The sequence below is a fragment of the Pan troglodytes genome, chromosome 21 (genome assembly GCF_028858775.2).
Source record: "Pan troglodytes isolate AG18354 chromosome 21, NHGRI_mPanTro3-v2.0_pri, whole genome shotgun sequence".
Taxonomy (NCBI): Eukaryota; Metazoa; Chordata; class Mammalia; order Primates; family Hominidae; genus Pan; species Pan troglodytes.
Window position 1 is genome coordinate 59,513,055 of NC_072419.2, and position 27,112 is coordinate 59,540,166.

Genomic DNA, 27,112 nt, shown 5'->3' on the forward strand with positions numbered 1-27,112 from the left:
GACTATTGAAGGCAGACCCACTCTTCTTTCTCTTCCCACTCACCTCCTCCCATACTTACAGACCATTCCATTAGGAAGCCAACCAGAGGTTAAGTCAAAATATGCCTGCTAATTGTGTACTTCTATTGACGAGAGCCCATCATGGGTCCCCTGGGTCTTGTACATAGTAGGCTCTCAATAACTATTGAGTGATTGATTGATTGACCCATTAACGGAGAGAGCTGGATTCTGATGAAGGTTAACGGAGATTGGAAGGCCAGTGCTTCCCAGGTGACTTCGCCCTCAGTGCTGGAAGAAGGGAATGTTCGTATTGATGCAGGCTTCGCATTGATTTAACACTGCAGGGTCTGCAAAGCATTTTATTAGGTATCATGTCATTTAATCATTCAAATCTTCGCAACTCTGCTATGGCAACTATTGGTAGTTTTGTTTTACAGCCGAGGAAACTGGTACTGAGAAAAACCAAGCAGTTTTCCTAAAATCACACCACTTGTTCATTGGCAGAACTGAGGCTTCAACCCAGTTGTCTCAATTCCAAATGCAAGTCTCTTTCCATGATGTCCGGAGCTCTGCTAAAGAAATTTCTGACTAATGAAAAGTGGCCTGGTTGCTCCTCCAATACTATTACAGCTCTAAATTGTAACAGGGAAAGAGGGAATCGGTTTAAATATACTCAACTTAAAGTTATTTGGAAAATAAGTGAAACATTCTACTATGGATGTATTTATGTATAATTCCACGTATATCAAAGGTTTTGTAATGCTATAAAGTTATATAATAAGGAATATATGTGACATAAAGAATAAAAATACATGTATATGATAAAGTATATACACATAGACATTATCATGAAAAGGATGAAAACCATAAGTTTAAAGAAGATGGCTCACAGACTAAATTTAACACACACACACACACATGCACACAAACACAATGCTAACTCAGCTACTAATAAACCCAGTGGCCATGGGAGCTTTGGGGACAGGCCTAGGATTTGGGTCTCAGCCTTGCCGTATTCTGTCAGTAACCTTGGGCAGTGTCCCTTCATCTGTAAAAAAGACACAAAAAAAATATTTCCCCTGCACAGTTGTTATAAAGGTAAAATGAAATATTGTATGCAAAGCACCTCTTACCTGCTATGTGCTCAGCAAACAGCAGCTGTTATTGTCATGAAGTGTGTGTGTGTGTGTGTGTGTGTGTGTGTGTGTAACTCTCTCTCTTAATTAGAATAGTCTGTGGCCAGTAACCGTGTCAAATCCTTATTCTCCAAAGGACTTAGCATTGTGAGTTTCACTTAGAAGCTCTTTAATAGATGTGTGTGAAACCACGGAATGATTTGGAAGTTAGGATACCATATTAACAAGGGTATTGTTATTATCCTAATAAAGCCCAGGTGTTCAAATGGTGTATTAAGAACAGGATTTCTAAGGCTCCGCCATATTACCATTTGGGATAATTATTTACCGGGTACCGTCCTGTGTTATCAGTGTTTAGTGGCCTCCTCAGCCTCTACCCACTAGATGCCAGTAGCACCCCCATTTCTACCTCATCCAGCCGGAGACAAAAATGACTCCAGATATTGTGCCCTGGGAGGCAAAATCCCCCCTGTTGAGATCTAGATCCAGAGGTGTCTGAAAAGTCCTCCTTAAGTGAAATTTCAATAAATAGTAGGGTCGTTGTTCAGGGAACTGAAACTCCAAGGGTTAGAAAAGTCAGGTGAGTTTTTGTGGTCACGGAAGTATCAGTTTAGAAAATGCAATTTGCTTTCATATGCAGAATTTTTTACTTCAACAAAGGACTTTAGGGAAGAAAATGCTGATCTCACACCGGCTTATTGAATAGCATTTTGCAAGCTCCAGGCCTATTTCTGTAAACCTTCCAAAAGAGAAAGCCAGCCTCTCGGTGTCCTGAGCCTCACTAGATGATAATATATGCATGAGATCCAGAGAAACTCACGCATTCCTAGGAAATACTTCAAAGTTATTTTTTAACATCAAAACAAACAAGGGTCAGTGGGTCTCCCGTGCAGCCTCTGTCTATTTATAATTATATTTTGTATAAACATATTTGGTGACTGTGGAAAAGACTTCATGGGCACACAATGGCAAGCGTTCTTCAAAACTGTCTTTAATTATTCATTTGGCTGTGCTATATTTTATGTTTCTTTTCATAAATGTTAATCTTTATTATTGCCTTAGTAAGGGGGGAGGAAAACACACACACACACATACACACACACACACAGAGTAATACCTGTTATTAAATGACCTATCAGAGTGACATGGATAAATGTTGGGAGTGATTTAATTGTTTCTTATCTGCAGTTTTATACAGTTTCTATCAAACTGAAGGGTAATTTTTTTTAGTAGCTGCTTATTTTAAATGTACAAAACCCTTGTGTGTAATTCCATTAGCTGCCCTACAGCATTGCAATCTACAGTTTCCCTGAGGCTGTTGTGAAATATTGATGAAATCCTTGCTTTTGTGGCTTGCTCTGATACACTAAACATTTGTCTGATGTTAGTTGAACTTGAATGGATCTGTTCAGAGCTATATCAGTACTGACTTCAAAGGGAGTGAGGCTGTTACAGTATTTTTTCCTCATTTTTCTTTCGTTCTTCCTTTTTTTCCCCCTTTTTCTTATTTTTAACGAACTGAAGTTTCAAAGTTTTACCATGGTATACTTTATAAAAACAAAGTTTATATCAAATGGGCCCAAGTACATAGCAAACTGCTGATCTTTATAATTTCAAATGGTGGGTTTTTTTTCTTTTGATTCTGGTTTGTTGCTGGTATCATTTAAGATATTTTGATACAGAGGTGGATGCTGGCCCCCAAAACACACACACACACACACACACTCACACTCACACACACTCACAGAGACAGAATGGGAGAAGGATGTGAAACAGAAACCCTGGTTTTGTGAAGTTAGCCTCAGGACTCTGTGCCTCTGGAAGTCGACCACATAGGACTCTCCCTTTCAACATTGATGAAAAGGCACCATGAATGAGAAAACTCATCTCCAACTGACTTTTTCCAGCTAAAGTTGTTTGAATGGAACTTCACAACTTTCAGGACTAGAGCTCACAGTTATTCCTGTGTTTTCTGCTCAGGTTGTGAATTATAACTGCTGAGAGTTACTAATTTGTAAAAAACGATATAACAGTCTTTTAGGAGCTTATAAGCAGTAAAATAGCTTCCAAAGCAGGGTTTCTCAACCTTGGCGCTATTGAGATTCGGGGTCTGGTAATTCTCTGTTTCGGGGCTGTCCTGGGCATTTTGGGAGGTTTAGCAGCATCCCTGGCCTCTGCCCATTGGATGCCAGTGGCACCACCTCCCGAGTTGAGACAACCAAAATTGTCTCCAGACTTTGTCACATGTCCAGTTTGGGGGGAAAATGCCCCCCAACTCCTCCTGGTTGAGAATCCATGCCCGAAAGACACAGCTTCCCTCCACTGTAACAGAAGGGTCCCTTTATGTCTCAACAGGCGGGATGACCTTGCAAAATTCTCCAGATGAGTGTCTCACACGATCATTCTTCAGATCAGTTTTCTAGAATGATTTTGACCCATACTCGGGAGTCCACACACTCTTTGCACCTTTGCTTTTTAGAGTTCTCTGGAAACAGGAATCAGAACAGGAGCATTTTTTCTTCACTGAAACCTCTAGAAACGGGCTGAAGGGGCTTGACCCTGAGCTGGGTGGCATTAGTTTGGGAAGCATCGATTGGCTATGAAAGCTCAGTAAATTGTAATGAATAAGCCCCAAAGTGACTTCCATCAATTTTTTCTTCCAATAGCCCCACCCCCTAGAGGCACAGCTAACCCAGTACGTCACCTTTGCCCTGGGTCAGTACGTCACCTTTGCCTGGATCACTTAGTACAACTTTTCCAACAGATCCTCCAGCAATGCCACCTTGCCATTGGCTTCACGCTCACAGAGAGCAAAAGCAGCCATGTTTTATATCAACAATTGGCCCTCTGTCATAACTGTTTCAAAGACAGGTGATTTACTGTATGCCTATTAAATTGTGTGATCGTATTTAATTAATATCAGCCTTGCCTGCAAAGTTCTAATCGCCACGAGGCTAGAACACCTATGTCTCCTTGCAGTGGTGTCTCTGTTGCCCATCCCAGTACACACGGTAGGGGCTCAGCTTTTCGAACTAAATAGTTCATTAATTAAGGGTTTAGAAGCCTCTTCACCCTCATCCCCCTCAGCTCCCTTCCTCTTTGGGAGCAGCACTCTCTTCTCTGCCTTTCAACCTGGCAATTGGGAGAGAAAAGAAGGAAGCGTGGCTGACAGAATCGAAAGAAAGGAGGGGGAAAGGAGGGAGAGAGGGAGGAGGGAGGGAGGGAGGAAGGAAGGAAGGAAGGAAAAAAAAGAGGAAGGAAGAGGAAGAAAAGAAAAAAGAAAGAAGAAATGGAAAGAAAAGAGGGAGGAAGAAAGGAAGGAAAAGAGAGAGGGAGGGGAAAAAAGAGAAGGAAGGAAAGAAGGAAGGGAGGGAGGGAGGGGAGGGGAGAGGGAAGGGGAGGGAAGGGGGAGGAAGAGAGATAGACTGTAGTCTCCCCTGTTCTGTCCTCCCACCTGTTCTAGTATGAACCCTCAAAGAATTGACATTGTTCGCTCATTTGCTTTTTTCATATATTTATTTATTGATGATATCTCTCTATACTGGGCTAAAAGTAGACACAGGCAAATCCCACATTCAAAACAACCATAATATAAATAAATGCACAGAATAGAAAGTTCAGAATTATGACTGGATCATTTCCCCTGAAGTAGATTACATAATTTATTATTTGAGGGAAACTGGCTTTATTTCTTCTCCTTTTCCCTCTCTCCTTCCTTCTACTTTCCCTCAAATAACCATTCACATCAACAAAGCAGCCACCAGGTGGTGGCTGTGTCTATCTGGCACACAGACATCAACTGGAAGGACACTCCCTCTTCTCTGTGGCACAGAGAACACAAATGTCATGCCACATGCACAGAGAAGCCAAGAGAATGGAGTCACGGTGCCCCGTTTTCTGTAAGCAAGAAGGGAGAAACCAATGTTGGCTAAATCAAAAAGAGTCAAATCATTGCTGGGCATGGTGGCTCACGCCTGTAATCCCAGCACTTTGGGAGGCCGAGGCAGGTGGATCATGAGGTCAGGAGTTTGAGACCAGCCTGGTCAACATAGTGAAACCTCGTCTTTACTAAAAATACAAAAAATTAGCTGGGCGTGGTGGTGGGCACTTGTAATCCCAGCTACTCAGGAGGCTGAGGCAGGAGAATCGCTTGAACCTGGGAGGTGGAGGTTGCAGAGAGCCGAGATCACACCACTGCACTCCAGCCCAGGTGAGACTCCATCTCAAAAAAAAAAGAAAAAAGAAAAGAAAAAATATTTTCAAGTTCCTAAAAACAGCCCTGAAGATTAAAATTAAATTAGCCATAGGGTTGCAAAGTAAAAGAGGTTTGAAAAGTCCTCAACTTAATGTCTCCTTCAAGTGTGGAGAGGCTGGACTTTCTGTCTGCTTTGCTTTCTTGAGGGAAGGAGGGTATTTGTCAAAGCAGCAGCAACTTCACTTTGTCTCCACTGTCAGTGTATCTGGAGTTGAAGAAGCTTATTTTCTGCAAATGCCTTCAGCCCCAGACATGTCTGCAGTCTATTTATGTTTGGCTAAAACAAACGGAATAAACAGTTGAGAGGATATCATTCATATTGTGACGGGAGACAGAATATAGGGCATTCTTGACATCCTGCATATACAAATCATTGAATGTCTTTCTAACTAGCTGCACTTGTAAATCAATCCATGCACCCCTTCAGAAAGAATCTACTGTAAAGTGACTTGACTTCAACTGGCAATAGATGAATTGGAATATTGAAGAGCTGTTTCTCTTAGGTTATCTACAAAGTCAACATTAGTTCATTGAGGTGGCCACACCGAGAAATGGCCCTGGAAGCCACTGAACCCAAGCTATGAAAAGGATTTAAACTCTAGATGGATGTCCAGGAGAGTTGCTGGAGGGGAGAAGAGGTCATCAATGGGTAGTTGTGGTCTCAGCAATGATCTTGACACTGGTCCTTAGTCATTCAACATATATACACATATTTACTGAGCATTTGCTACGTGCCTGGAAGTGCCTGGAAGTCTTTTTTTTTTTTTTTTTTTTTTTTGGTCTTTAAGAAATCACCCAACCCACAAGGAAAGGAGACTCACAGATAGCATCTTTCCTCAACCTCTACGGGAACACACACTCACATACTATTTGTTGCTCACCTGTCGCTAAGACATGAAAAGCCTTACACTCTGAAAGCCCTATTGAATGTTCCTGAGTTTTTAACTCATTTGCAGTGAATCCTTGAGAGTTGGTACTACAGGCCATACAAAACAATATTTTTTTTTCTAGAGGAGGGTCTTGCTCTGTTGCCCAGGCTGGAGTGCAGTGGCACCATCATAGTTCATTGCAGCCTCAAACTCCTGGGCTCAAGCCATCCTCCCACCTTAGCCTCCCAAATAGCTGAGACTATGGGCGCCTGCTACCACAGCTGGCTAATTTATTTTTTCATTTTTCTGTAGAGATGGGATCTTGTTTTTTTGCCTAGGCTGGTCTCAAATTCCCGGCCTCAAGCAATCCTCCTGCCTCATCCTCCCAAAGTGTTGGTATTACAGGCATGAGCCACTGCACCTGGCCAAAACAATAATTATTGAGCCCACACTGATACTGAACAATGTCTCTATCTCTTTATAAAACAAACAGAGCATTGGAATTCTCTGTCTACAGTCTTCCTCACTGGATCCTCATCTAATTCACACATTTATTTTTGCATTTAATCATCTAATTTTCCTTGAGCCTACCATCTTGCAGGCTCTGAGGAAACAGAAGGACCTAGACTGATAAGACTGAGCTCCGAGGAGTTTACCATTGGGAGGGAGACAGAATAATAATTGCAACATGGATCACATTTCTGATCGAGGCTGATTTTACTCAAACAAAACATTCCTCTATTAGACATTTCTGCAGAAACTTAGATGTGTTGCAAGGAAACCCAAATCATTAAGTAAGAATGTTACTGTTGTGTTAAATATTGAATTAGCCAGGTCCTCTTCATGATCATAATAATCATCGTACACAATGCTGGAAGGATGGCTGGAGCCCAGGAGTTAGAGGCTGCAATTAGTTACTATGGCACCACTGCACTCCAGCCTGGGCAACAGAGCGAGACCCCCCCTCTAGAAAAAAAGAAAATTATTATTGTTCTGTATGGCCTGTTGTATTGAGCACTTTCTCTGTGCCAAGCACCGTGTGAAGCACTTTTACCTTTTTCATCCATTCAACAATTACTGTATTTTATCTAATCTAAGAGGCCATTCAGTGAGCTGCACTACTTCTAGTTTGCATCACTGAGAAAAAAAAATGCTTATAATTAAGCCATGACATACTGCTCTCCTGCTATCACTTGGAATTTCTATTTTATACTTACTGAAAGACTCTTTTAGACTTCTTTTTTAAAAAGATCTTTATAATGTAACATTCTTGTGTTTATATAAAAAGAAAAAGATAAGCAAAATAAATTGGTTAAGGCATTCCTGAAATAGCTTCCAACTGCCCCCTGGCAGCCATTTTAAGATACCATTGATTGTAAGATTCACCCTAATTCCCAAGATGTTAAAATGTAGAAGGAAGATCTTGGAATCAATGAAATGCTATTTGAAAAGTGAATGCTATGCTGCAGGCTCTGACAAAATGCAGAAGATACTGCAATGCACAAGGCACAAAGTCCCTGCCCTCATGGAGTGTAAATGGCAGAGTCAAGAATTTAACAATTACACAAATAATTGTTTAATTGCAATTTTGATGGGAGCAATCAGAGAAAAATCCCATGAGACTATGTAAGAAGAGATCCTATCTAGTAGGGGACAGAAAAGATCTTCTAAGGGTGAGACCTTTACACTAAAACTGGGAAGTTGAGCAGGAGGCAGAAAAAGAATTAAAAGAAAGAAGAGAACTGTAGCATTTTCTCATAAATGTCCTCAGTGGCCATACAGATTTAGTACTATAATTATCCTTGCTTTACAGATGAGGAAACTGAGACTTGGAGAGTAGAAGTAACTTGCCTAAGAACACATAGCTAGTAAGTGATAGAGCTGGGATTTTCCTCATCTCAAACAATAAATTATCTGCTTGTTCAAATGGGCAGACTCAGTTCTTGCTGCATTAGAGACAGAGGGAGAAGGAGGAAGAACTTGGAGACTCTGTAGTATAAATTCAGACATTATTAAATAGTTTCAGTACTAACAAAAAAAGAAGAGTATATGTCAGACTCCCTATATCCTGGAACCAAGGATTCCAGCCTCATAGGACCAGAGACATGGAAGGGTGCAATAAAATAACATGCTTTGGATTTTCTTCCAAGCAATTAAAAACTTTTTAAATGCCTGGCTTAAGTAACTTTAGGAAGCATATTCAATAGCCCTGATGTGTATCACTTATAGCCCAGGCCCTGCATGGTTGTGGACCCAACCCGGCTGAAAGCATGGGCCCATTAAGTATTTTTCTGATTAAGAAACATCTCTGCCTTTACTGCAAGTATTTCTGTATTTCTACCCTTAAATTGACTTCTAGATATAGAACCAGATTGGTTTTGAGAAAGGCTATCATACTGAGCAAATGTTGGAAGTCTGGGAAGCAAGACTAATCCCTGGGACCTATGTTTTATTGGAAAATAGAAGGTAGGTGCAAACCCACAGCCAACCCAGAAAAATTCTGGTGAGTGGGTAAGTTTTGCTCTCCTTTGGGAGTTGAAAATGTCAAAGATTCATGAAATTTTCATTGAGTCATTCAACAAATACTTTTTTGAGAACTTACCATGCACCATGCACAGGTGCCTCCATACAGCATCAAGCCAAAGAGACAAAGATACCGGTTCTTACAAAGCTTACAAACTAACAAAGAAAGATCACAATTAACAACAGAAATAATAAAGAAGTAAATTCTATAGTAAGCTACAAGTTGGTAAGTATGAAGGCAAAAGAAAAATAGAACAGAAGAAGGGAATTGGGAGTTCTGAAAGAATGGGGAGACCGGTTGCAACGTTAAATAGGGTGACTGGAATAAAGTGTCATCAGGAAATGATATTTAGGCAAAGGTTTGAAGGAAGTTAGGAAAAGTGCAGAGAGAGCAGCCAGCGCAAAGGCCTAAGATGGGAATATTCCTGGCTTATGGGAAATAGCAAAGAGGTCAGTATGACTGGAGCAGAAAATCCAGGAAGAGGGAAATAGAAGAAAGCGTTGGAGACCAAGTGGAGAGCTAACATACATAGAAATCTGAGGGCCATGGTGAGAACATTGACTTTTTCTTTGAGTGGGAAGAATGTCGCTTGGGAGGTTTTGAGCAGGGAAGTGACATGATCTGATGTATCTTTCATTCTGACTGCTAAGAGTGTTAAGCATTGACAGTAAGCCACAAGGATGGGATCAATTCATGGAGGAGTCAAGGTGGCATGAGAGGTGCCCAGTTGAGACCATTGTTCACTTTCAGTCCCCTAGGACCGCACCTCATCACTTAATGTCTCATTGCAGAAAGTTGAGGTGGAAGATGCTTGGGTCTTGGGTCTCTGAGCTTGGTTTTGTTGGGGGGGGGGGATGGGGGGGCGTGTTTGTTTGTTTGTTTGTTTTTGAGCCAAAGTCTCACTCTGTCACCCAGGCTGGAGTACAGTGTCATGATCTTGGCTCACTGCAACCTCTGCCTCTTGGGTTCAAGTGATCCTCCCACCTCAGCCTCCCAAGTAGCTGGGATTACAGGCGTGGACCACCATACCCAGCCAATTTTTTTGTATTTTTAGTAGAGACGGGGTTTCACCATGTTGGCCATGCTGATCTCAAACTCCTGACCTCATGTGATCCACCCTCCTCAGCCTCCCAAAGTGCTGGGATTAGAGGTGTGAGCCACCACCCCTGGCCAGGACTTGAGTTCATATCTTGCTTCTGCCAGTGTCTACCAGAAAGCCACTTTCATCTCTTCTGCTAGCCCGAAATCCCTCACATAAAGGTAAAAATATCTACCTCACAGGATTATTTCCAAAATAAAATGCATATTGCATACTGTACCAGGCACACAGTAGGTACTTGAAGAAATAAAAGGGAAGCTCTTTCTTTATATACCCCCAATAATGAGAGAGATTTTATGAGATGCAAATTCTGTCACCTGGAAGCTATTTAGATTTACAATCTTTATTTTAAGTTGGTTTGCCTGAGTAATTAATTCAAAGTTAAGATTTTATTGGTGAGGTGCCCAGGATTTTAGCAATTGAGTTAGTTGAACATGAAAGGTCTTTAAGAATGAAAGATAAAATAAAGTCTGTTCCATTGTAGCTCATCTTCCTGTGAAACAGATTAGTTCACTCCTGATTGGTAAATAGGTTAATGATATGAATATAATGAGAACGTCACATTGATGCACATGTAATTTTTTCCAACACATTATTGCTTAGCACCACTGAGTAACAGCAGCCAAATGCAAAGTTCACCAACACAGCTGAATCCAGCAAAGAAAGCAGTCAATTCATAAAAGTCAATCCTCTTAGCTCAGGTTAACCATGTAAATCTGCCTCAGAAGCCTGACTGTCACCTCTCCCTGATTTTTAAAAATTTGACCTGCCTGTAACTTCACAATCTCACTACCTCTTTAAACTCCTTTCTATCTAACTACCATCACTTCTTTATTTACAAAGGTAAAGTCTTTTATTTGCTCTGGCATTCCTTTATTTATTATGAATTGAACAAGTGTTTCTAACCCAACCAGTAGGTTTATTATGTTTGTTATTGTTTGCTTACTCTCTGGATGCTAAGTTGCTTACTTTCTAAGTGGTCTGTCCTAACCTTATTTTTCCCATAAGTGCTATAATTTTAACTGCAAAGCTGTGCAAAATGCAAGATTTGTCTAGGAACACACATTGCATTATAGCAGAAACACGCATGCCTCCACTATACACATTGGTAATGGCAGGGCATCATGGAAAACTGACATGCCACGAGTAAGCTAGTACACAGCTGTGAGAGGGCACTGGGTCTGGGGTCTAATGAACTCACTTCAAAGCTAGAGTCAACCAGTTTCTGGGCATGTGACTGTATTAGTTCATTCTCACGCTGCTCTAAAGAACTGCCTGAGACTGGGTAATTTATATAGGAAAGAGGTTTAATTGACTCACAGTTCTGCATTACTTGAGAAGCCTCAGGAAACTTACAATCATGACGGAAGGCAAAGGAGAAGCAAACATGTCCTTCTTCACATGGCAGCAGGAGAGAGAAGTACAGTATGAAGTGGGGAAAAGCCCCTTATAAAACCATCAGATCTCATGAGAATTTATTCACTATTATGAGAACAGCACAGGGGAACTGCCCCCATAATCTAATCACTTCCTCCCACAAGGTCCCACCCCTAACATGTAGGGCTTACAATTCAAGATGAGGTTTGCATGGGGACACAGAGCCAGACCACATCAGTGATCTTAGGAAAGTTGTTTGACTTCTGGAAGCCTAAGATTCCTCGTCTTCAAAAATGAAACTGATAATATCACCTCCACCACGGGAGTGTTGTGAGACTGATCTAAAACAACTCACATGAGATCCTTACTAAGTGATAGCTATTAGGATATTGTAGATATAGAAGTCATTTGGAAGCAAACAGGGTTCTTATGAAGTGCTGTAGAATAGGTTGTCTTCACAGCAGAATAAGGTCAGATGGAGGTCTCAAAATCAATGCCTCTAATTAACTTAAACAGAACAGTTTTTTTGTGTGTGTTTGGAGCCCAGCTTAGCTCTCTGAATCACACACAACTGAATGATGGTAGAAACCTTCAAACCAAAGAAAGGAGAATATTGTTCTCTGGTCTTTCACTCCCTACAATTGCACAACTGGTTCAAGCCCAGTTTATTTGTGCAAGATGATATTGACCATACATATATGCCCTGCTCTGTCTCTCCCTTTCTCTGTGTGAGTGTGTGTGTGTGTGTGTGTGTGTGTGTGTGCGTGCATCTGAATTTCTTTCCTCTACATACGAAAAATATAGACAAAAAAAGATAATGCTTCCACGACTGGAAAAAGATGAGATCATTTGTAAGTGGCTTGTTAAAGTGCACATCATTTTCCTGATCAGCGGTAGCGAGGCTGCATCTTTAGGAGCTGATGCGATTTATCATGTTATTATATATTTAGAGACATTTTGAAAATGCTGTTATTTACTCAACCGACTGTGTATATAGACGATTTAAAGCAGATTTTTGACCCAGTAGACTGTACCAGCTCTATCTATCGTCTCAATGAGCATGTGGGGACTCTTAAATATGCAGATTATTGACACAATAGACTACGAGCACTGCAACCGTACTCGAGACGGGTACAGTCAAGTCATTGGGGGATGATATGTTTCCAGAAAGCATTTTTAAGGCAAATCCACATATATAGACTTGCTCTATGAAAAAATATACATCTGGATAGAGGGGACTCTGGCTTTGGAAGGAAATATTTGCTATCTAGAAATAGGGTCTTCTTACTAACATGCCTTTGTGTTCTGCCCTTTTGTCTATGAACATCTAAATAATAATACCTACCCTCTACTTAATCCCAAGCAATGTACCAATGGTTTGAGCTTAATTTACTCAAACATGCCAAGAAACCATTCCGTTTGGGTTAGTATAAATGCATTATTTGATTCAAAGTATGTATTGAGCACCATCTATCAAACAGTGGGGTCTTTGATTGCAAGCGATAAATATTATCTTTGGCAAACAAGTAAAAACAAGGAATTTGCTGGGAGGAACATAGTGTAGTTCACCAAAAGGGGAGGAACTAGTATGTCCGTGAGGACCAAGGGGGCAGAATCAAAAGACAATCTCTCTATAATAGAATTGTGAAATGGATCTACTCCAGCCCATTTCCACCTTTGAGTCATAGGTTCAGAATTCACATTCCATGGAGCAAGAGTTTGGTTGGCCAAGCTGGTGTTCTGTGCCATAGTAAAGCAAAAACAAAACAAAACACCAAAATGGGAAAGAAGAGAGAAAGTTGTCATATGTTCATTTCACCTCCCTGCTCCTTAAACAAATGATCAGATATTTAAACACACAGACATAAACACACACAATGCACACACAGGATGTCTATATTGTTTTTGCTGGAAAACAGTCCAGATGCACTGGGGTCCCATGAAATTAAACTCCCAGAGGGCCAGAATCTCTGTTCCGTCATCTCCTTTCCAATGTGTCCGTAAGGGAGCAGTTTTATACAGCCTGGACCTTATGATGCCATAAGTCAGTCCCATGTCAATCTTATATCTAAAAAAAAAAAAAAAAAAAAAAAAAAGAGCTACACTACCTACTTTAACATCAAGGGGGAAGGGAGGGTGATTTCAATTGTTAATTCATCCAAACTGCAAAAATAGAAGTGCAGAGCACTCCCGCCAAGATGGCCAACAGTAGGAAATGGATGGTGGTTAGACATAAACAGGAAAGAGTTCCCTCAAGACCTGGGCTTGCCACTAGGGATGAAGCAATGAACCAGACAGATAAGTCTCTGTATTTGTTGCATGAAACTGTCCTGTGCATTGTAGGATGTTTAGCAGCATCCTGGGTCTCTACCCACTAGATGCCAGTAGCACCTTGTCTCCCAGTTGTGACAATCAAGTGTCTCCAGACATTAACAAATGTCCCCAGGAGCAAAATCACCCCAGATGAGTCATTAAGGGTGTGTTGGACATTACCAAGTGTGTCTCTAATTTAGTGTCCTCTCAGGGAGCTGGGACCCTCCGGGGGTAAACATCATCTCTGCTGTCCTATTTAAGTAGCATTCTGGAGTTCTGGCTATGTGCAAGATCTTATGTAGTCACAGGATACAAAGCAAGCAAGGAGAAAGAACATTTATAGAGTCTTTATTGTATGGTCAAAAACTCCTGGTGCTGGGCATATAAAAATAAACACTCATAGCCCCCTTGTTCTTAAAGAGCTTACCACCTGGGAGGGGAGGTCAAGAATCACAGTTTGATTTGTCCAGTAGTAGAGAAGACCTTGGGGAGGAGATGCCATTTGAAGTGGCCTTGGAATTTGAAATCGCTAATGGATAAATAGCAATGGATTTGGTGCTTAACTGCGAGCAGCAATCCCAAATTTTACAGTATCAACCAGATCTTCATGAAAAATTAATGGACAGAATAGCAAAAAATTACCTTATACTTTATCAAACAATAAATTATAAGATTTTGCTATCATAATTGTTAGGGACTGAAGAATATATACACCAAGGAACGAAACAATGTGTAACATGAAAAATATCAGGGCACAACAAGGCTAATTTGTACACATTTATAAAAATGTTTCTAATTTGTAAAGTAACGGCTATACAAAACTATAAAATGTGCACATACAAATTAGATATATTATGAAGCTCTCAGTTGCAAGGAACTATCTTAAGCAGTAAAGGGTATTATTTGTTCATGAAATTTCAAAGTACAAAGACAAAATCTTCAGGTAGAGTTTGATCAAGGTTGAAATTTTCTTGGCTCTGTGATGTCATATATGTTGGCTTGGTTCTCTAGCTGCCATTCCTCATACTAGCAAAGCTCCTAAAAGTTTATGAGATTATATGTTCTTATATGAAAATAGGAAAAACAAATGGTAAAAACCCTTACTTTCTTAACCATCAAATCAAACTGAGAATGCCAATCACCAATTGGCTTAGATCCAGCCTGAATAACCTAAATAGGATGCTATGGCAAGGTGATTAGGTTTGATGATTCAGCGCCCACACATAGACCTGGGATGAGACCAACCTCAACCACACTTATTGGGAAGCAACCATAGTGTCTCCTATGATGTACCCTAGAACACTAGTGATCTCTTCAGCATTGCTCAAGAATTAGCACATTTCATTTTTAAATGCTTATAAGTAACTACCAATGTCCTCTTTGAATCTCCATTTTTAGGTACAACTGCAAATTCCCTTTGTACCTCCTAAGGGTCACTCAAAGGTGTTAGAAGCTGCATATAAGGAGATGCTTTTCCAGGAACTCAGCCCATGCCTAATAATCCTCCTCCAGGTCAGAAAGAAAGATCTGGGTTTTGTTTTTGGTAATTTCTCCAAGAAAAGAAAAACTATCATTTACTCCCAGAAGCAAATAAAACAATAAACTCGACTGTGCGTTAAAATAGATAGATAGATAGATAGATAGATAGATAGATAGATAGATAGATAGATAGATATGGTTTTTTAGGGGAGTTTGACTTCTATAAGTGTGGTCTGAGAACTGGCTGAAAACTAACATCAGAATAATTAAAAAGCAAGGGAAAATAACCCCCAAAAGGAGAATGAAACAGAGACAAAAAGCCAGAAAGAATATCAAGAACAAGACAGTGGCTGTCTTAGGAACCATTTATTGGTGTTCACCACTGGAGAATATTAAATCACCAGATAGTGCTGTCTTCCCCAACTTTCCTGTCCTGGGACAACAGCCAATTTGGTACTATTAGGAGGATGCTGATAAAGTGACCTAAAGCCTCTTCCTATTTACCCATTTTCTCTATAGGTAGGGACAAAGAAAAGATGACAGCTCTTGGAAATATCATTCTTAAACTAGCCCTAACCTAAGTCGAAGGGTCAAAAAACCCTGGAGAGTTTTCCATTAGATTATCCAAACTGTCCATTCAAAAAGATCGAAGACCTATGTATTGAAGACCTATGTATCTCCCAGAATTTGGGTCTTTTCCAAGTACTGCTTCATGTAACTATGTGGTGTGGGTTTGGCCCAGCTCAGACTCGCTGTTCCATATAAGTTGGCTCATTTAAAAGCTAACCTAGTTAATTAAGAACTGAAATAGGTCAGGATTTATTTGGTGGAGTTACTGGAGTAGTTTAGAAATGCTAATCCCTTTTATCATTAACTTTTTTATTCGTTTGTTTCTTGTAATATAAAAATACTCAATCTGATAAGGGGATTTAAATGAATCCAGAAGGAATTGATTGAGAATAATGTTAGGAGCCTGATGAACATTTTTTTCAGCCAAAACTTGAAAAAGTATATACAAAAAATCCTGAGAAATCCAGCTCCATAACATGATTCTTCATGACTAGGTTTTTGTTCTTGTGATGGTAATGAGAGGAGACATACTGAGTGCTGATTTTTACCAGGCGTTCTGACTTCTTTCCAGTTATCTCACTTAATTTTCAAAATGATCTTTGAGGCAGGTACTATTATTATCTCCAGTTGACAGATGGAGAGACTGAGCCCCACACAAGTTGTTAGTTTGCTCAAGATGATAATGCAGGACATGGCAGAGATGAGATTTGAACCCAGGTGGGCTTGCTGCAGACCTTGTTCTCTTCCATCCTGTAACACCTATGAGGGTGGTGCACACACTTTCTCCTCTATTAGGCTGATGCAAAAGTAATTGCTGTTTTTGCCATTAAAAGTAATTACTTTTACTTTTGTACCAACCTAATAGTTCTCTTTTAATAATAGAGTGTTCTTCTCTGTGCAGACCCTTACTTCATTGACAACTAGAAAGAGCATGAATGTCACACTTACTTGTCATCAATTCCCAAAGCTTTAGCTGACTTTGACTTTGCAGCATTTCTAAGCTATTGACATATTGAGGCTGTATAATTCTTTGAGTAAGGACCGTCCTGTGCATTGTAGGATGTTTAGCTGCATCCCTGGCCTCTACCTGCCAGATACCAGCAACACCGCTTCTCTAGGTATAGCAACAAAAATGTCCTCAAACATTGTCCCATGTCCCCTGGGGAACAAAAACCACCCCCAGAACTACTAAGAGTATTATGGTGACCCAGCTGACTCCTGGAGTCCCATTTTCTTCTCTAGAAGAAACCAGCTGCCAAAAATAATGATCTCATTAACTCATTCACCCTGAAGTGCAAAGGTGAAATAAGAGATTAGGTTTTTATATTTTTATAGGGGATGAGTTCTTGGTCCACCTCATGTCAGATGAACATAAGCCAAGTTGTAGGGTTTAAGGCAAGAAGAAGCAGAGAGTAAGAGGTGTCACAATTGCGGGCTCCTGAGTTCACATCACACTTGTACCTGATTCATCTACTTCCCATAGGGAGTAACCCACCCTGTGAGTTTAAACCCATGTGCACACTTCAACCATCCAAAGCAATATTCTGTTTAAAAGATACTTTGTTGTTGTTCTCTATGGCTTGAAAGCAAATTGGGACCAGTGAGTAAAATCTAAGTTTTGAATAGAATCTAAGTGTTGGATAGAAAAGCATACTTCACTGATGCAATCATTCATTCACTTATGGGTCCAATCATTCATTTATTTATTCATATATCCAACAAACACTTGAACAAGGTGGGCTGGGTATAGCAATGGGATACAGTGGTAAACAAGATAGATTTGACCTGCCCTCGGGGAGCTTACAGTCTAATCTAGAGGACAATCAAGTACATAGTAAGTACAATTGCAAACTGAAATAAGGTATACAAAAGAAAAATGGGGGACTGAGATAGAAAATAACTTTGGTTGTTGGTAATTTCGCAGGAGTAAGTGGGGAGGGTACAGTGATCAGAGATGACCCATCCGACGAAAGGCATTGGAGCTGAAACTAAAAGAATTAGACTAAAAGGAAAGACTTAGATATAGGAAAAGGGGGAATCTTTTATACATAGGGAATGGAATTTCAAGGGCCTTAAAGAAGGAAAGAATTTGATGAGTTTAGGGAACAAGGAGAAGAATTTTTGCTTTCAAGTCCTAAACAAAATGAACAGTGATAGGGTAGGTCTGAGATGGAAACTGGGCAGGTCATTGCACTCTATGAGTCATCACTGCATGCATGTTCAAGTATATGCTGAGCAGTACCTGACAAAAGTGTTGATGAAGAGATGAAAGCATATCATAAAAGCTTAAACTGAAAGTTCTCCCCAATCCTTTGATTCGATCAGATTGTACCATGATGGAAACACGGCTCAACTCCTAAGTGTGAGGAATGGAAATGGTTCCCATTCAGTGTGGTCCTCATAGCAGGCTAGTAACAATGACTGTGCTGGTGGAGAGTCCGACATGAAGAAGAGGGTTGGAAAGTCAAGCATCTGAGCCATTTAAGGATACCAAGGCCAAGAAGCCCTTTCCTGAATGAGAAATTGGCCCAATGACATGAAAATTCTTTCCACTTCAGGCTTCTGTGATTCTTCTAGAGACAGCAAAGACTTTTCACCAGAAAACTAAAGTCCAGCCTGCTTTCTGACAGTGCCAATGTAGCTTTTCTGAGAGAACAGTGGGTTTCTTGCTTGCTTGCTTGCTTTTTTTTCTTTCTTTCTTTCTTTCTTTCTTCTTAATGGGTAGTGGTCACAGCCATGAACTTAGCGAAAGAAGCAAGTTAAAATTTGTCCATTCTTGGCTAATGCAGTTAGACATTTTCGAGAAAAGGCAATGAGAAGTGGTCATTATCCATTATCTGCATGAAATATTTCAGAGAAAGAAGCAGCATTTGCCAAAAAAAGGAAAAGATGTTTGACTTCAAGCCAGGCAAAAAGGAAACAAGATCACCTTCTAGCTCTGTGGGATGGCTGTGCTAATGATGTTATTTCAAGTAAAATTGGAATATATATCTGAAAAAATACAGATGGTGCAGCAGCTTCATATACTTTCTGAAGGTCATTTTGGACAATGATTCACTGTCCCTTTACTTGGGGAAAAAAAAAAAAAAAACCTCTCCAGTCTTTGAAGGAACTATATGTGTGTGAGTGTGTTTATATATCCTTATGCGGAATAAACGTATAGAAAATAAGCATGCATGCCTTGCTGAAAATATTTGTTACCACTCGAAAAGTCAACACCTAAAAATCTTAATTTGATAGGAGAGTCTCAGTTCTATTGTGTAGTTTCTTTGTTCTTGTTTCGTTTCACTTTGTTATCTCCTCTGTTCCTGATTTGTGACTCTCTGGGTGTAAGGATAATGTAAGGATAATGATTTCTAAACTGGAGCTACCAAAAAGCTTATAAAGTGGTCCCCTTCTCACCCTTCTCCATGAATATTTTCTCACTCTGCTTTTTTAAATTGTCACCAAGACATGTCGCAATAATAATATACGCTGGACTGAAATTCTAGGTAGCTGAATATAAAGCATTTTTCTTGGAGACCTTCTGCTTTAAACATTTGTCACCTCTCTCAATGCAAAGCCCGAGGCCTCTAACAAAGACCTTTTTTCTCAGATGGTGGGTTGCTTTATTTCTTGAGGATTGCAGACATTACCATTATGGCTAATGACCTAATAACTTGCTATTTGATGTTTGTACATCACTTTCTACGGAAGTTCCCAGCACACATACCACTGGCTCCTTGTACAAGTGATTTAATATTAAATAACAAACCCCAAACTGGAGGAAGCTCTTTTTTTATGCATTCTTATGCATGACACATAAACAAAGCTGGTTCTTATCTATTGTGAATACCATCTAAAAGCTGTTGGCTTGGAATAAGATTTAGGGATAACAAAGAATGCCAGACTCAACTGATTTCAGCCATCTGTGGGTTCAGGTTGAAGATCAGATGTACAGTGGTTGGAAAGTGCCTAGAACCAGCACTGAGAAGTTGGGAGGTAACCCTGCATTCTTGGTGTTTCACATACTTTATCACATGCTATACTCTAAAGCATCTTAAGAAGCAGATACTATTATTATTCCTATTTTATAGATGAGGAAGCTGTGCCTTTGAAAGTTTTCAGTAATTTTCCCAAGATTGTCTTGTCCTTCCCAAGACATTACACAGTACACCAAGGTCTGCCTGATCCTAAGGCTGAGGGGCCATCTTATCTACCCTGTTAACTGATCAGTTCTTGAATCAGCAATTTATTTCTCTCTTGATTGGTGTTTTCCAGTATAAACTGGGAGCAACCATCTAAGCCATAGGCATTTAGTCTCTTGGTCTCTGGAGAGGACAGGGGCTGAAAGTCCTCAAAGTTGTATGATCTTTTCACAAAGCTGGTTCCCACATACACTGGTGAACATAGGCATAGAGAAGTAGATTGCTAAATATCTCTCTACTAATTAACAGTTTTGCAATTTACATCCAAACTTCTCAAACTTCCTGGCACATAGGAATCCTCTAGAGACCTTGTTAAATGATTTCTATTCTGTAGGCTTGGGGTGGGGCTGAGAGCCTGCATTTCTAACAAACTCCCAGGTGATGCCGACACCATTCATCAACCCTACTTGAATAGTGTGGGTTTACAATACACTTCCTCTTTTGTCCTGATAGGACCCTTTCAGTCAGTCAGGCTTGGGATAGTCACTCCTATTTGAGGTTGACAGATGAAGAAATAGGTCAAAGAGCTGATAGGAGAGAGAACCAGAAAAGCACACCAGATTCTCTAACCCCTGGTTCCTGTGGTTCAGAGGTTGCAAATGGTTGGGTCTCAGATGTATTTAGTTTTGTCCACACAGTTGGGCCCAAACGAAATACCTGGCAATCCCAAACTCCATGAAAGTCCTTCAGTAGCAGCTGTGCTTTTCTTTCTTTCTTTCTTTCTTTTTTTTTTTTTTTTTTTGTTTGTTTGAGAGAGAGTCTTTCTATCTTGGACAGGCTGGAATGCAGTGGTGTGATCTCAGCTGTCTGCAACCTCCGCCTCCCGTGTTCAAGTGATTCTCCTGCCTCTCAGCCTCCCGAGTAGCTGAGATTACAGGCATGCACCACCACACCCAGCTAATTTTTTGTATTTTTAGTAGAGATGGGTTTTCACCATGTTGGCCAGGCTGGTCTCAAACTCCTGACCTCATGTGATCTACCCACTTCTGCCTCCCAAAGTGCTGGGATTACAGGCGTGAGCCACTGCGTCTGGTCCACTGTGCTTTTGATGTGCCATAAACTTTCCTCTTACTCACAGCCCTCGGTGTCCTCCAGACAAGTGTCCAGTCTAGCTGAGTATCCATGATTACTTACCTTCACAACTGAGAACGGATTTTCCTTCACCTGGCCCGCTTCGCCCATTTTCGTTACCTGCCTTCCATCAGTAATGTGTGACCTTTTCATGACCTCTCTCTCCAAAACCTCAGCATCCAACTTCTCTCCATAACTCACCTCTCTACTTGCCTTGGCCTTGGAAGACCCACTGTGACGAAAGTCCTAGTGAAAATCCACTAAAGTGTCTTGCATGTGGTAACTGCAGAATAAATATTTCTTGATTAAATGAATAAACAGATGAACCACAAAGGGATGACAGAATATTCACTTCCCCTGACTTAAACTAGCTTAGCCGTTTTTTTGCTGATGACCAAGATGTGGAGAAATTCACAAAATGTGATTAGAAAACGTTTTACAGTCCAAAGAGCTGTAACGATGGCCCAAGGAAGAAGCAACAAGCGTACATTAAGTGTTTAGACAGACCCCACCTGGTATGCGAGCGCGGTACATGTAAAGCATTCCAATTACCCGAACCATCTTCAGGAAATTGAAAAAAAGAGAGAGAGATTGTTGTTTTGATGACCACCAGAAACCTCCCCATTTATCTCCGCAGAGTACTCATGGGCTCAGGATGGCCCCCCATCACTGTACCCACGCCATCTCCAGCAGTGCTTTAAACAAAGAATTCTATTTGTTTGGTTCTGACTTTCAGACAGAGGAGGGAGCAAACTCTTCTCTCTCGATCCGTATATATCAGTAACACTTATGTTATATGTGGCATGCCAGGGATAGAAATCCACGCACCACAAATGTCATGCTTCTTTTTGAACATTTTTCTGTTTAAAAATGTGCATGAACGTAGATCACTTCTCCAGCCAGCAAACACACTGGGCCCTGGCCTGTGGTACCTGGATTCTCTGTAAATGAAGTCTGTGCTCAGGAATGGTGCAAGGATCCCACAGCTCTCTCGACTTCCTCTCTCCTGAAACAAAAAGCAGAGGGATCAATCCACATGGCCCTCCAAGAGGCCCTCACTCCAGGCCTGGCTACCCTTGAGAATAGCTCAGCTTCCTTGAACACTGAATCCTGTATCTCTTTACTCAGCCTGCCAACATGCATGCCAATTAGTGCCAATAATAATGTACATACTAACAGACTTTTAGACCACAGTCACCCAAACACTAGAGACTCATGACAGGGAGCTCTTATTCCGAGTCATCATTTTTTGTACCTACTGGGTACACGCTGAGAAATTCTCACAATCTCCTCATTTACGTCTGCCTTGAACCCTGTGGCATCTTCCTGTGACTTTAAACAGTCATTTAGTGCAGTAGATTGGCGAAAATGATCCTGTCACCATTGGATATGTTTTTAAATGAGGTCTTGGTTGAATTCTGGTTTAGTTTTTAAAAATCAGCCTCTTGAGTTTTAAATTGGTCTTATGTTATGATTCCACTTCTGCTGCCATTTTTAAAACTGTCAGTGTTTTTACTGTAAACACTACTGTGGACTTTCAAGGTGACTACAGAAACGTATGCCTAGCAAAAGTCTGATATGTAACTCCATACCACCCATGAATTGTTTTGCACAATTTCATTTAAATCATTCTGACTAGAGGTTTGGAAAAAATTTAGGTGGTATAGTTTTAAAAATAATTGTTTTCCTCCTTCTGTTGTTGTTTTTTTGGGACAGGGTCTTGCTGTGTCACCCAGACTGCAGTGCAGTGGCGTGATCACAGCTCACTGCAGCCTCAACCTTCTGGGCTCAAGCGATCCTCCCACCACAGCCACCCGAGTAGCTGGGACCATAGGCATGCATCATTATGCCTGGCTATTTTTTTTAAAATTTTTTTGTAGAAACGGTCTTGCTATGTTGCACAGCTCCAACCCCTGGGCTCAAGTAATCCTCATGCCTCAGTTTCCCACAAGTACTGAGATTACAGGTGTGAGCCACCATGCCCAGCCATTAACTTTTCATATGAAAGAAAATTTCTCTAGGAAGAAAATAAAATGTAAGGGTTTATTTCTAATTTTTACCCACATACTATTAGGGTAAAACAAATGCAGCATATAAAATATTCTTCTCCAATAATATTTCTCCTTTTTTAAATGAAGAATTCAGGGGAAGGCTACTCTAATATGTATGTCTGCTAATACATATGTAATGTTGTTTATAGTAGACCAGCTAATGGACTTTATCCATGATAAAATTAGTCCATACTTTCAAAGTTCCCATGTGTGAATCTTTGTTGAATCAAAGTCTGTTCACATTAAGAGCATAGATTCTGATGCTTTGAGGTCTTGTTGCTTATTTGCAGCCTTTATACTTAGGAGTATAAATCCACAGCTCAAAGAAGTTGGGCAGCAAGGAAGTTGGTAGCTGGGTTGTTCTGAAAAGATGATTTATGGGGATGCTCTGGTGTTATTTCATTTCATTTTATTTCATTTCATTTTAGACAGAGTCGCATTCTGTCGCCCAGGCTGGAGTGCAGTGGCAGAATCTCAGTTCATTACAACCTCCATCTCCCGCTTCAAGTGGTTCTCCTGCCTCAGCCTCCCGAGTAGCTGGGATTACAAGAGTGTGCCACCACACCTGGCTGATTTTCTTTTTTTTTTTTTAGTAGAAACTGGGTTTCACCATGTTGGCCAGGCTGGTCTTGAACTCCTGACCTCGGGTGATCCGCCTGCCTCAGCCTCCCAAAATGCTGGAATTACAAATGTGAGCCTCGGCACACAGCCGATACTCTGGTTTTATCATTGAGTGAAGTTGATTAGCATGATTGTAATTCACATTTATCTACATGGGCATCTGAGGGTGGGCAGATCTTTACCCACCAGAAGTACCAATTTCACTGCTGAGGAATGGAGCCAAAGTTTGCAGCTGGAATAATCCTTTTTACTGTGTAATCTATTCATTCATTCACACAAATAGTTTGTGGACATCACTCTGTGCCAGGATGTGAACTGAGCACTGGGGAGGGGCATTCTGACTGCATGGGGATAGATATTCTAACCTTACATTCAGTAGAAGAAGACATCAATCAATAAACAAATGGGTGTATTTCAGAGTCTGGTAAGTGCTCCAGGGATTTCAGGCAGTAGGGTGATGTGATGGATAGTTACACAGAGCAGGGGAGACATTAGAAAAGGCCTCACTGAGAAGGGCCCATTGGAGCTGAGACTTGATGGAACCTGCTATGTGATGGTGCAGACGAAGAACTTTTTGGTCAGAAAAATCTGCAAAGGCAGAAAGCCTCAGTCAGGAGAAGGATTGGCGGGGTCAAGGAGGAGCAAGTAGATTATGGTTTCCTAGGCATGAAGAGAAGGCCGTGGGTGATGAGAGAGGGGCAGGGAGGTTGGCCTAGGGCACATCCTGCAGGCTCTCGTAGACCATGCTAAGGGTTGAGATTTTATTGCAAGTGCAACAGAAAGACACTGCAGGAGTTAAAAGAGAGGGATGTCATGACCTAATCCCTTTTACAAAGAATCTTCTAGCAGTTCACTGAAGAGCAGACTGTGGGAAGTAGAAGCAGGAAGCTCATTGTCCAACCTAGGGGACAATACGGTGGCCCAGGCTAGAGCAGTGGCCATGGAGTGGGAGAAAAATGGTCTCTTGAGTCAGTAGTTCAGTCAAAGAATGGACCGGATTTGCTCATGAATCAGCTGTCCAGGAATGGGGACATCTCATGTGGCCAGAGTCAAGCTGGGGAAATGGATGAAACTGGAAATTGAGGTTGGAAAAGGAAATTTTTGCCACTATGAAGTTTGATCTTCGACCCCCAATCAACAAGGAAGTTCTATAGAGAACACTTCTTTTGTCCTGTGCTTTGGCATAACTGTGATAGTTTTCTTTCATTAAATAAGTATTCATAAGAGTAAACTTGCCACTCATCCACTTATCCTAAGACTTACACAAGATGCAATCTTATTAAACAAGTCATCAATACAGAGAGAGAGACTGATACTCATTATTCACTCAGATCACCCCTGTTCTGGCTGCCTTTCCTCTCTTGCCCCAACTGCTGGTGGCAAACAAAATCACTTAAGTCAAGTGAACAGTTTTAGATGTATAATATTGAAAGGTGTTTTTTAAAAAAAAAACTCCTTGGAACCCTCAGCCATTGTTAAAATACACTCACTTTGACAGATGTTTGGCACTTTTTGTATGAGGCTTTTCAATGCCTTACCTTATCCAGTGCATGAGATTTAGTCGGCTCTGCAGAGGAAAACAGACAAAAAGGGTCTCTCAGCACGAGTTACTCTTCTGTAAAGGTTATAGTAAACATGTCAATGCCTAATTAAGCAGAAAATTTTATTTGTATTGTGGGGGAGGCGTTTGCTGTCTCTGACTTTTCTTCTGGGGAATCCATTTAGAAGGACAAAGTAGATTGTGAGGTTGAGCTGGTCCGGAAAGCTCTGCTTCCAAATGTCAGTGGGGGAAAAAAAAAAAAAAAAAGAACACTTCTTTTCTCCTAGTTTGAAAATGACTATACTGGGTGGGCAGATTGTGTGTGTGTGTGTGTGTGTGTGTGTGTGTGTGTACGCACAGGTGCACGCATTAGAGTGCATGTATGTATATTTCATCAATGTACACACAAAATAACATGAATTACTTCCCAACTTCTTGCTAGATGTCAGGCACGGTGCTAGGCACTGAAAATACTGAGATGAATGAAACCCAGAAATGCCCTTAGCCAATTGTGATGACAGAAAGTCCTCGTGGCCACCAAATCCCCAGATTTCTTTACTTGCTTCTTTGTTGCTGTGATTACGTTACCCACAGGTGTTGTCACGTGTCTTAGTTGGCCTGGAACATCCTGCTGACTACCTGTTGACCCAGCATATGTTCCAGAGTAATAGCAGCCCTTCATTCTCAAAGTGACCCTATTTGATTGATGAAATTTGTCTGATTCTCTGATGTATGTTACTTGGCTCAGTAACAACTTATTTTATCAGTTGTTATTTAGTTTATTAATTTTATAACAGAGACTTTCTCTTTGAATGGTATATCTATTTTTTGCAAACATACAAGTTAATCCAGGAAAAAGAAAATGGGATGATACCGACAGGAATAATCTAATTCGGCCATACGGTCATTTTAAACTACAGTTTTCCTGCAAGTTGTGACCGCTTATTAATGGTTTTTTGACTAGATTGAGTAGTTGTTGTTTTTTCAAACCAATTTTTGAGACTAGAGACCAGAAATGCCAATTTAATAAAAAATCCACCTGTCAATTTGCTAGGAAGGTAAAACACACCACACCAATAGCAGTAAAATAACTAACACAACCATAAAACTCATGGCTAGACTGAATTTATACATTTCATCTTGTTTTATGGTATTCTGTCACTAAAATCGTGGGCTCTTGTCTCCAGTTTTCCCACAGTTTTCCCCTGTGATGTGGTTATCTATTTAGTGACATTTCAATGAAATTCCACTGCTTAACCTTTAGCCTTTGGGTCTCATCAAAGGGTTCTTCTTCATTAGGTTGGCAATACAAAGATAGCAGCATCTCCTGTATTCGGGCATTCTTCCATCAGGCAGACTTGGGTGTATGTCCTCACTCTGCAACGCTAGCTGTGTGGCCTTGGGTGAATTTCCTTACCTTAAAGCCTCAGTTTCCCCCTCTGTGAAATGAAAGTAATAGTGGCTACTTCATGCAGATATTAGACAAAATGAAAGAATGCATTTGCAGTGTTTAGCTTACTTCCTAGGAGACAGCAATTGCTCAATAAATATTCTTTATCTTCAGCAGCAGCAGCAGCGGCAGCCTTTGGAGTTGCTGATTGTAGCTGCTTTATCCTAGCAAATCCCCTTCTCTTCTAATTCTCCGTGCCTGCCTCACAGGACGGACCTCCAGCGCATGACCACTCCTTTTCCAAGCTTTGTCCTTAGTGACTGGAAATAACAGAGCCTGCTCTAAGGTTTTCCCCACATTGCTACCTGCCACAGAGAGAGGAGACAGAAGTTCATAAAGAAAATATTGCATTAAGATCATGCAGGCCTTGCAAACCTAAAACTGGATCTCCTTTTCTTTGGGACTTCTTTGATTGCATTTTATCTGCATGGTTCTGAAAAGGCCAGGTGATGAAAATGAGCCCACAGGCATAATGTCACATTCCCCATCTCCATTTGATGGATATTTGCCCATTAATTCCCTTTGCACTGGCTCACTCATGTCTTCATTTTCCCTATGCAATTACTGGTC

General features: G+C 40.7%; 1 protein-coding gene across 2 annotated transcripts in view; it reads left to right on the top strand.

Moving 5' to 3' along the window:
* TSHZ2 (teashirt zinc finger homeobox 2) overlaps positions 1-27,112 on the top strand; it is a 533,153-nt gene that overhangs the window by 252,460 nt on the left and 253,581 nt on the right. The window lies entirely within an intron of this gene.